The sequence below is a fragment of the Sinocyclocheilus rhinocerous genome, unplaced genomic scaffold, assembly GCF_001515625.1.
Source record: "Sinocyclocheilus rhinocerous isolate Xijiao unplaced genomic scaffold, SAMN03320098_v1.1 scaffold771, whole genome shotgun sequence".
NCBI classification, from domain to species: domain Eukaryota; kingdom Metazoa; phylum Chordata; class Actinopteri; order Cypriniformes; family Cyprinidae; genus Sinocyclocheilus; species Sinocyclocheilus rhinocerous.
In genome coordinates, this window is record NW_015640450.1 from 270,308 (window position 1) to 278,336 (window position 8,029).

Consider the following 8,029-nt stretch of genomic DNA (forward strand, 5'->3'; position numbering starts at 1 on the left):
TTTTGAGCCAGTGCCCCCGACTGGCCCCCCCATTTAAAATGCTCTAGACACGCCCCTGCCTAGATGGTGGCTATGTGTTTGCAAGGGTATTCGAAAAAGTTGTTAAGTGTATGCTGAGGTGCTCTAGATGGTTTCTAGATTGTTCTGGATGGTTGCTAGGGCTAGTTGTTTCCTAGAGTATTCTAGATGGTTGATAGGTGTTTCCAAGAGTGTCCTTAATGGTTGCTATGGTTTTCTAGCTAGTTAATATGGTGTTTTCGAGGGTGTTCTGGATGGTTGCTAGGGGACAGGTGTTTGCTTGGGTGTTTTGGATGGTTTCTAGGTGTTTGCCATATGTGCTAAATGGTTTCTGGGGATAGATGTTTGCTAGGGTGTTCTAGATGGTTTCTAGGTCTTTGCTAGGGTGTTCTGGATGGTTGCTAAAGTCTAGGTGTTTGCTATTGTGTTCTAGATGGTTGTGAGGTATTTGTTGAGGTGTTCTAGATGCTAGGATGTTCTGGATGGTTGCTAGGGTCTAGGTGTTTGCTAGAGTATTCTACGTTGCTAGGTGTTTGCTACAGTGTTCTGGTTGGTTGGTTTGTAGGTAGGTGATTGCTAGGGTGTTCTGAGTGGTTGCTTGTTGTTTGGTAGGGTGTTCTGGATGACTTTTTGTGGCTGGGTGGTTGCTAGTTGTTTACAAGTCAAATGAGCCCACTTGCAAGGCTCTATGATATCCCAGCCCTTAGTTACAGGGATATCCGCTAATACATGTGATATTGGATTTTTATTTTTTGTCAGTTTAATTGTCTACTAGGCAAACATAAGGCATGAAGGGTATCATTTGCCTCTAAGTTTAATACTGAGGGTCAGGAGTTTTTAAAATGTATGAGTAAAAGCAATTCCACAGTCAATTGCATAAGCAAAACCAAGAGGTACCTCCCTTAGCTAGTACCACTAAACTGAGGCAGAAGTAGGAGGGTATTACAAAAAAAGGTATTACATGTAAAGGTATTACAAAGCACTGCTACTATAATATATTTAAAACTGAAGGGACACTTTATTGACATCAAGCTCTGTCTGATGATACAATCTTTTCCAAAGTGCCAGGGATAATCATCAATCAGCATGAATAAAGTGCCTTATGCTCAGGCCTCCAGGTTGTTTAATGCAGACTAAAATGGACCATCCTCATCATGTTCCCCTTCCCTATTACAAGTGTCATAATATTGAAGAAATAAAAGTCTTACAGCTAATGTAAGATCATATGTCAATGGAGACTTCCTAAAAGAGTTTTACATTAGCGTTGATCTACAAGCATTAAATCTTGGCCTGTGATTCCCATGTGTCTCAAATCTGAATCCAGATTTAATGTTTAAAGTTTTTTAAAACATTTTTTTTTTTTTATATTTAAAATTTGAATTACACAAGTTAGTGACTTATTCACTAAACCTGCTAATTCAGTTTGAAAAAAATCGAACTAAAAATACATTGTAACAGCATACACTGTTTCTTTTTCTGTGCTTCATTGTTTGAATCAACCTGTCCTCTGCACAAACATATAATACTATATATGTTTAAACCACTGTTGTCAGATCTGAGATCTCGCAAGAAAAACAAACTACATGTACCCGCAGAGCAAAATATATTATTTTGTGTTCAGCAGGAGGAAGAAATTATGATGAATCGCTTGTGCTATTCCTCATTTGTAAGTCACTTTGGATGAAAGCATCTGCTAAATGAATAAATGTAAATGTAATGTAAATGCAGGATGAAATGTAAATGTTCATGCAGGTTTGGGTGAGTAAATGATGACAGAATTTTCATTTTTGGGTGAACTATCCCTTTAAGTTGCATTTCAGAAAACATCTTTTTAATAATTATATCATTTAGCAAAAAAATGTATGTTTCACATATATAAATGGACATCGAAATCCATTAGTAAATTCATCAAATGCATTTACCAAAGTTGCTCATAATGAGTGGACATGGCAACACTGGTTTAAACAGTCTCATTCTTTCTTTACAAAGACTTCATTGTTGAAGATGCTAAAACAATTTATTCATTGCTCATGGATTTTACTAGCCCTCCATGTCAGTGTAATGGATTTAATGTTTATACAAATCACTCTATTATTTGATTACAGACGAAAAAAAACTCCAGTTCCTGTAGTACAATACACTCTAAAAAATGCTAGGTTAAATACAACCCCGCACTGGGTTGTATTTAACCCAGCATTTTTTAGAGTGTACAATATAATGTTAGCTTATTAAGGCAGAAGGCCTTTACATGCAGTAACACAGAGTGTATATGCCTGATAATAACCTGACAGTAAGAAAGTAGCATTTTGTGGTTTTCTGTTGTCTTTGGAAACCATTGCTTACATCAGTCCCAGCCTTTTAAATCAAACAGGTATTTATTAAGGGCCTTCCCAGTGGTCCAGCATCCTAATGCCATGATGACTTTAAGGATCCAGCTGAGAAGTCCTTCTGTAGGCAACATGAGGGAACCCAAAGATCCAGATCTGCTCCTTGGGGAAACTAATAAAGGGAGACTGAGTGCTACACTCCCTACTGCCCCTGCTGCATTTTCAGCAAATGCACACACTGTCAGCGAACAGGAGAGGGTGGAAAAGGCCAGGCAGCGTGACATAATGACCAACCCATCTGACGATAGCCAATCAGAGAGTATTACAAAAAAAGTAGAGCCAATCAGGAGGACACGAGCAGTGATGTGGTCCTCACTTAGCCACAAGAAGTCAAAAGTAATGAGCGCAGGACCAAGTGATTCACCTGCCCATTCTACATCATTCTGGAGTGACTTGACAGTTTGATTACTGGGAGAAAAGACTGAAAGGACAGAGGAACAGCCAATCAGGAGGAAGCCCACCGATGAAGCTCTGTGGTCCTGTTAACAGAGAAAGAAAAGTCATAACAGTGCACATGCATCTTACTAACAGTTTATATATAATCACTGCATTTAAGACATCAAATGGATGATTACCTTGAACAGCCAATAAGCAGCATGCAATGATGAGAGAGACAAAATATATGTCATGGCTGTGGTACACTCTCTTATTAAATCCATCAATGCCCTATGAACACATAAAACACAGATGCATAAATCAGTGCACTTATAAGTGTGCACTGCACTACGAACATGATGTTTAAGTATAACATCATTGAAATACAAATACAGTTATAAAGGATGTTTGTAACTACTGCCAGATACAACCTCTCACCGAATAATGCAACAAACTTGCATGTAAAAGACAGCTAAAATGAAAACGAAAAATGCACCATGTATATAAATACAGTAATGCGACTACAAATTAAGCTACTAACTAATACAGTCTGGATACTGTACTCTAACTGTAGCGAATAGGATTGTCACACTCTACCTGAGCAGCGAAGTCTTTCAAATGTAAATATTCATGCAGGTTTGGGTGAGTAAATGATGTCAGAATTTTCATTTTTGGGTGAACTATCCCTTTAAGTTGCATTTCAGAAAACATCTTTTTAATAATTATATCATTTAGCAAAAAAATGTATGTTTCACATATATAAATGGACATCGAAATCCATTAGTAAATTCATCAAATGCATTTACCAAAGTTGCTCATAATGAGTGGACATGGCAACACTGGTTTAAACAGTCTCATTCTTTCTTTACAAAGACTTCATTGTTGAAGATGCTAAAACAATTTATTCATTGCTCATGGATTTTACTAGCCCTCCATGTCAGTGTAATGGATTTAATGTTTATACAAATCACTCTATTATTTGATTACAGACGAAAAAAAACTCCAGTTCCTGTAGTACAATACACTCTAAAAAATGCTAGGTTAAATACAACCCCGCACTGGGTTGTATTTAACCCAGCATTTTTTAGAGTGTACAATATAATGTTAGCTTATTAAGGCAGAAGGCCTTTACATGCAGTAACACAGAGTGTATATGCCTGATAATAACCTGACAGTAAGAAAGTAGCATTTTGTGGTTTTCTGTTGTCTTTGGAAACCATTGCTTACATCAGTCCCAGCCTTTTAAATCAAACAGGTATTTATTAAGGGCCTTCCCAGTGGTCCAGCATCCTAATGCCATGATGACTTTAAGGATCCAGCTGAGAAGTCCTTCTGTAGGCAACATGAGGGAACCCAAAGATCCAGATCTGCTCCTTGGGGAAACTAATAAAGGGAGACTGAGTGCTACACTCCCTACTGCCCCTGCTGCATTTTCAGCAAATGCACACACTGTCAGCGAACAGGAGAGGGTGGAAAAGGCCAGGCAGCGTGACATAATGACCAACCCATCTGACGATAGCCAATCAGAGAGTATTACAAAAAAAGTAGAGCCAATCAGGAGGACACGAGCAGTGATGTGGTCCTCACTTAGCCACAAGAAATCAAAAGTAATGAGCGCAGGACCAAGTGATTCACCTGCCCATTCTACATCATTCTGGAGTGACTTGACAGTTTGATTACTGGGAGAAAAGACTGAAAGGACAGAGGAACAGCCAATCAGGAGGAAGCCCACCGATGAAGCTCTGTGGTCCTGTTAACAGAGAAAGAAAAGTCATAACAGTGCACATGCATCTTACTAACAGTTTATATATAATCACTGCATTTAAGACATCAAATGGATGATTACCTTGAACAGCCAATAAGCAGCATGCAATGATGAGAGAGACAAAATATATGTCATGGCTGTGGTACACTCTCTTATTAAATCCATCAATGCCCTATGAACACATAAAACACAGATGCATAAATCAGTGCACTTATAAGTGTGCACTGCACTACGAACATGATGTTTAAGTATAACATCATTGAAATACAAATACAGTTATAAAGGATGTTTGTAACTACTGCCAGATACAACCTCTCACCGAATAATGCAACAAACTTGCATGTAAAAGACAGCTAAAATGAAAACGAAAAATGCACCATGTATATAAATACAGTAATGCGACTACAAATTAAGCTACTAACTAATACAGTCTGGATACTGTACTCTAACGGTAGCGAATAGGATTGTCACACTCTACCTGAGCAGCGAAGTCTTTCATTGTTCAGCGTGTAATAGCAGACATAGGAACTGCAAAACGTCAAGCTACTGAATTAAGATTTAAATCAAAGTGGTTGTCGTTTTGATATGAGACAAAATGTCAAAGATTGTGCTCAGCATCTGTTTATCAACAACTCGAGCGAGCACAGGAAGTGTGTGCAGTTCTGCGTTTAGCGGTGGTAGAGTGTGTGTTGTGCCCTCTAGTGGACGAGAGAGGAACAGCACCAATAGTCAAACAGTAGTGCAGCACTCAAGTAATTTTCCTCATTGAAGTATCTTCACATCCTGACAGCAATCAATAAATAAAGTGGTCTAAATATAAAAATATAAATGTATGACTTCTGTGAAAGGCACAGGACCATAAAATGTTAGCAGTGTTTTTACAAGAGGGAGGAATTTGATGGAATGGGTTTCAGTCGACACAACGAACTTGTGGAGTTTCTTCTCGACAGGTAAGTTAAGCTAAACTTCAAGTTAAATATGATGCGATTTAAATTTTTCCTTTCTCTTTGGAGTGTTACAAGCTCTTGGTGCATAAAGAAGATCTGTAAAGTTGCAAAGACTAAAGTCTCAAATCCAAAGAGATATTCTTTATAAAAGTTAAGAGTCAACCACGCCTACCTAAAACGGCTCGTTCTAACACGCCCCCACATATCTACGTCACGATGTGGGAAGATTTGCATAACGCCGCCCAAATGTTCATGCAAAGAAAGAAGGCGTAACTTTTATTCTAGCTGTAGTATTGTTGTTGCCGCCGCCGCCATGTCGTGAAGACGCTGTATTTCGTTGTGAAAGCGAAACTACTTTGTTTGGTCTTCCAAAAGAGGACGATATCCGCTTCGTCATGCCTGGAGCTGATCCATGCTGGTCGCTGAGGAAATACAACAACATCGCGCTGTGGATCGCCAGATCGGCTTTCACCGTGGACGAAGTGACGTAATTGGACATAATTCATTAATTCTAAAAAAACAAAACAAAAATGCAAAATGCCTTTGAGTGGTTGGCTTATGTTAGGGGGTTAGTCTTACTTTTAAGGCTGGAATACTGTACACTACATGACTTTTGCCCAGATTTACAGTCTGGAGCATTTGACACTAGTTACAGTCAGAGCAAGTCACTAATTTGAGTTGGCAAGTTTCATAGAAAGTCGAGTAGTGTATGATAGTTACAGACATCCAGTCATGTAGTGTATTCCAGCCTTTAGTTAACTATATACCCCCCCCCTTTTCATTTTTTCTAGAACATAACCCTGTTATTTAGATAGCTAAGCTAAGTAAATGTGTGTGTGTGTGTGTCTGAGGGTGCTTGTCATTTCCTAAATTGTGCATTCATGTTTTCTCGCTCCTCTGACCATCAGCCTGTGACCTGGAAACCAATCAATGTCCATCATGATAAAGGATGTATCAGTGTGTCTGTCCTATACCTGGCAGAGATGGTGTGCTTGCTTTACTATGACAGAGTGCAGGGAATCCGTTGTGCAGCGGTGTAGACCAATATGGGCCACACGCCTAGCCTTCCATTCCTCACTGAAATCACCCAGAGAAATGGTTCGCCCTCCGCTTGACACTATATCACCTAAGAGTGAGGTACAAGAATAAACACATATGAGATATGATAATAGGCAGTCTTTTTGAAAAGATAAACATGCTGGGCTAGTTGATAGAACTAAATTACCGGTATATGAATGAGGCCTCCCGGCAAAGTCAGACCATTTTTTAATCAGAGCCTCACGGATGATCTCACTATTATCACCATGGCTGCAATAAAAGACATGAACAGATTTTAATGACGCAATGGAGACTGACACTACAAGCAAAAGACAGCAAAAGCTATCAGAAGTTGTTTTGTTTACCTTACTTAAATACTGAAGTATTTGTTCACAGATCTTTTACAATTCAATAGACTGCCTTTTATTCATTTTATGAGCTAACAATTTTAAGTTTGCTAGTTGAGTTAACTTAAGTTGAATGTGATTATTATTGTTTTACATTTTACTGGCTTAATTTATGCTGCTGATGCTGTTGTCGCTGTCAGTTAGCTGTCATATGGATCAGAGTTCATATTTTTACTGAATTCATATTTGTTGATCATCACCATGTTTGAGAATCGTGTGTTGAGGTACTGTATATGTGCATCTCATTGCAACTTCTGGATTCAATACATTTATCTATCAGCATAAATGCTTGCCTTTAGTTTTAAGAGGGTGATACTGCCCATATTATGTAGTAGGCTTTGAAAATGAAATATAAAGATAAAAGAAAGAGAATTGCTAAAGAGGATTAGCATTGCTAAATACTAAATAATCTTTAGTTGATGTGACAGATCTTTTACAATTCAATAGACTGCCTTTTATTCATTTTATGAGCTAACAATTTTAAGTTTGCTAGTTGAGTTAACTTAACAAGTTGAATGTGATAGGTTGCATAATTTTTTTGAGTTATGTAAACTTTTTGTATTTTATTTTATTTTTAATTTTTTACTGCGTACTAACACAAAAGCCTTGTGACATCTTGTCCTGATCTCCCCTAATTAGTGAAGTTTATGTAATTCATTCAGTAGTTACATTTACATGAGATGACTTCATATCACCAGTTGCAGTGAGTTTTGCTATCATGGAAATGGAATAAAAATAATAATTACTTGTGTTGCCACAGTTGAGCCGATAAATATTTCCATAGCGAAGTGCCAGTGAAGTCAGGTGAATGGGCAGATGTTCTTGGGCAAGATCCAGCATGTTGCCCAGCAAAGGGAGAGAGGGAGGACCAGGAAGAGAGAGAGAAAGAGGACCAAGGCAGCGCTTAGAAAGGGAATGCAGGAGTTTGGGTACAGCCGCTAGGTCAGTGGAAAGAAACATATATGTGACCCTGGACCACAAAACCAGTCATAAGGGTCAATTTTTTGAAATTTAGATATATACATCATCTGAAAGCTGAATAAATAAGCTTTCCATTGATGTTAGGATAGGACAATATTTGGCCGAGATACA

General features: G+C 38.3%; 2 long non-coding RNA genes across 2 annotated transcripts; both read right to left on the reverse strand.

The window, feature by feature from the left end:
- Positions 1–2,232: 2,232 nt before the first annotated feature.
- LOC107752848 (uncharacterized) lies at positions 2,233–3,396 on the reverse strand. Its single transcript, XR_001641395.1, has 3 exons — positions 3,378–3,396; positions 2,981–3,071; positions 2,233–2,884 (listed from the first exon to the last, which is right to left on the reverse strand). It is a non-coding gene; the product is annotated as an uncharacterized LOC107752848 (long non-coding RNA).
- Positions 3,397–3,878: 482 nt separating this feature from the next.
- On the reverse strand, positions 3,879–5,253 carry LOC107752849 (uncharacterized). Its single transcript, XR_001641396.1, has 3 exons — positions 5,024–5,253; positions 4,627–4,717; positions 3,879–4,530 (listed from the first exon to the last, which is right to left on the reverse strand). It is a non-coding gene; the product is annotated as an uncharacterized LOC107752849 (long non-coding RNA).
- Positions 5,254–8,029: the final 2,776 nt, after the last annotated feature.